The following is a 3,936-nucleotide window of genomic DNA, read 5'->3' on the forward strand; positions in this document are numbered from 1 at the left end:
GATAATATCAAAGCGCACAAAGGTTTTTTTTTTTTTAATTGAAAATTGTATAACTGTCAGGGTATTTAAAACAATAAAAATAAAGCAAATGTGATCGCAAATGTTTTGAATACAAGTATGATAAAATTTCAGACATTAAATTGAGTTTTTGTTCTTTTTATACTTTTTCATTTTGTACTGAGGAATTTTTGAAATAAAAATCAGTTTTAATTTCAAAGCAAGACCCATGATTTTTTTTCAGAAGCCTTAATGTCAATTTCTGATTTACACTTATAATTCAAACATAAAGGGAATACACGTTTATGTGTTACAGAAACCTCAATCAGTACCCTGTCTAGACCCATTAAAAGGAAGTTATCTCTTCCTGGTCAAAAGAATGGTATTTACCTCTGGCCTTGGCGGGTGGGAGATCTAACATATCATTATTTCTTCCCTTAACAATTCAGCTAAGCCTGTCAATCACCTGGCTTAGGGAACTACCCCTCAAAAAGGCAGATACATTTAAAGCCTTGCTAAAAAGATGAAATAACTCTTCCCTTATTGACAATGCACACTTTTTCTTCCCAGAACTTCTGCTACCAGAAGGTTTTTGTCAGGTCTTTCGATGTTCAGAATTCTGACTCAGAAAGGAGAAACTTTTCCTGTCTTCTGTTTCTTTTGGATTCTGGCCAAAGTGCAAAGTATGATGTCTCTGGTACTTTGGGCTTTCTACCACTTTCTCTGAGTCTACTTCCTTTTTGCCTCATCCTTGTTCCTCAGTCCTCTCCGCCTAAATCAAGAATGTAAGTCTTCATCCTCCTTCTCATCCCCATCCTCCACACAGCTGCTAAGATCTACAGCTTGTTTGCCGGGGGCTGGGGTTGGGGAAAGGTTCTCTTAAACTCTAATAAAATTGTTTCCAAGCCTCCTGCTAAGTCTGTTTATTATTATTATTACTATTGAGACTAAGAACCCTGAAAGGAAATCCCAATTTCTGGTCAAATAGATTTGTGTGGCAGGTCTATTATGTGCTCATGTGTATGTATGCCTGTGTGGCTGTGGGTATCCACCTTTGTATGTAACCCACTTTCTGGCACAGAATGAATTTGGAAACAAACGAATAAAAGCAGTAAGTAAGTGACAAAGTGCTCTGATTTGGACAGTTCACCACTGCTCACATATGTGTGTTAATGCATGTGTGTTTTTGTATAGGTAGACACAAAAATTACTTACAAGACCATGACAGTGTTCAGTGGTTTTAGGTGTTGGATCGTAGGCTATTTTTTTCTTGTCTAATTTTCTCTATATTTTAAAGCTAATGTAAATTTTTTTTGTGAGATTGAAGTAGTTCAATAAAAAACTCAACTTACCTGTCTGGACAGCTGGAGTGGAATACTGATGCTCTGTCTACTTTCTTTGCACACGACAATTTGCTAAGGTGAATTAGGTAATTTACCTGGTTCCTTGGTACGGTAAAAGAATGCTTCTGCAAAGGGTGAAGTAAAGAAGCACACAACAAACAAATCCATTTGAACTCTGCATAGAAACCTTTCACTTTGCTTTATTTTTTTGTCCCTAAAAAAATAAAGTAACAAGAAATGCTTTAGCTGATGTAAATAGACTAGGAGATTTTCTCGGCTTCACAATACCAAAATTTTTATGAAATCTCCTCAGGCCAACCCATTTGTTCTTTTCACTTGCATTGTGTGGTGGTTTGCATTATTATTTACTAACTCGATTACAGTCTACCGCGCCCTCCAACAATTCCCCTGCCCCTTTCTTTATTTTCTCTCTTTTTTCCACATGTGGATTTCCTTTCTTCTCGCATGCTAGAGAGCTCATTCATTCAGATTTTGGTGTGGTGAAGAATAGCTACATAGCAATCTGAAAGCCACAGGCGAATGTCAAAGGTGTTTCTTAGTCTGTTTCACAAATGATTATAACAACTGGAAAGTAAGTCAGGGGCAAGAAATCACCTTTCCCGGAAGGAATTTATTGTTCATTTGGGTCCAAGAAAAATCCAGCTCAGTGGGAATGATTGCATATTTTTTTTATTTTAAATGTAAGAGAATGAAAGAGACACACAAAAGAGAAATGCTGGCCTTATTCTGTGAATATTTCATTATAGCCTGGTTTAGAGAACTCAACTTGAGTTTGCAATGGACTGTGGTCACAGGAAGACACGGAGAAACGTTGGCATAGAAAAACACTTAACTTGACTCAAGTTGTAATTTCTCTCTTGAGTTTGATTTTTGCCTTTGTTACTGTTTTATTTTATATTGTATAGAGTTAGAGAGTCTTCCTCAATGAGACTTTCCTTTCCTCGGGAATAGAGGGAATAAATATGACCTTCACCACACAAGCATGGGAATAAATATCTTATTACAATGATCTCACCTTTTATGGATAAGAGATATTCTTAAAATGTAACATTTATTTAAATAGAAACGTGTGTAAATATGAACTGCTTTTTATATTTCATATTTCTATTTCGACTATTGTTTATATGATCTATTTCGAGTATTGTTTTTGTTTTTGTTTTTGTTTTATTCCCCAAAATTAAAACGGCATTTGTGTTGTTCAGGCCTTCTTTGACCTACGATTTTCTTCAGCCGTTACGACACTCCTGCACCCGGTTTGACCACTTTATCCCGAGGGCCTCACAGAGCCTGCTTGAGCCTGTACTCTCTGTGTACTTGCTGCTTTCTGCCCTAAGGTTTCTCCAGGTTGGGGATGGATGGGTGTTTGTGGGGATTTGTGTGGAACTCATTCATGATGCAGGTATTTTCAAACAGTGGAGAGACCAAAGCAGCAAGACTCATTTATCAACGCCCTCTGCAAAGATTATTTTCACCAGCGCTTGTCATTTGCAAAGGTTTCTTCCTCCTCTTCCCCGCATTCCTTTTTTTCTTAGCTCTCCGGAATCATTTTGTAACAAAAATAGCCACACACAAACCTTTGCTTGTGTTCAGGGAAACCCACCTTAAAACAGACACCGCCGGGGTAGCTCCAGAAAACTATCTGGTACATTACGGAACAGGTGATGCCCAGTTAGCGGTCAGAGAGGGAGATAAATTTCGTCCTGTGGGAACACCACAGGAACCAGGACTTCCTCCCAAGTGGGACACGTGTCTGTGACTTAACGACGAAGGTAGAAGACTTGTAAAAAGAATCATTACAACATCTCTAATGTCACCACGATAAAAGTGAGGATACCCTTTGAAAGGAAAGGAGTAAGACCCTCGGCGTGGAGCTGCCCACGAGAGGTATTTAGATGAACATGATAGACATCCACACAAGCCCACTTCTTCTGTATTCTCCCGGCTAACAGAAGGTCTGCTTGCTGTTCTACATCCTCATGCGAGGACCGGTGTCGTTCCAGGGACTTGCTCCTGATGTTGGAATTGCTGCTGTACGCTGAGCTAATGGACCCTGTTTTTAGGGAAACGCACTTGCGTGATTCACTGTTCCGTGCATGAATAAACAAGTGACTGATGGTCACCTCCAAGCTGAAAGGACTCCTCTGAACGCTTACCATCCACGGCGTTGAAACACACTGAGTCCTGATGCAAAGGTGCAGGACTCAAGCTTGAACTGGGATATGAAAGTGGGCTACAGTGACGACATTTTGTGGGTGGAAGAAACAATTAGATGAGTTGTGTCTAGATGCTAAATCCATTTGCAGGTAGTGTGTTTACATGCTTTCCCCCGCGAGGCTTTAAGTTTCACGTCGGAGGTTTCTGTGTCCTTTTATTTTCAAAGCTTTATCTCCAGTAGTTACTCCCAATGTTGGGCATGGTGAAAGTATTTACTTAACCAAGGGAAAACAACTCAACAGAATATGTAAGTAACCAAATTCACATAAAAATGAAAAAGCTGGATCTTAGAATTTTTCACTAAAGAGGAACAAGCTTGCAGATATACATGTTTGTATGCACATGCATGACTAGGTATGTT

The sequence above is a fragment of the Meriones unguiculatus genome, chromosome 8, assembly GCF_030254825.1.
Source record: "Meriones unguiculatus strain TT.TT164.6M chromosome 8, Bangor_MerUng_6.1, whole genome shotgun sequence".
In the NCBI taxonomy this organism is placed as follows: Eukaryota; Metazoa; Chordata; class Mammalia; order Rodentia; family Muridae; genus Meriones; species Meriones unguiculatus.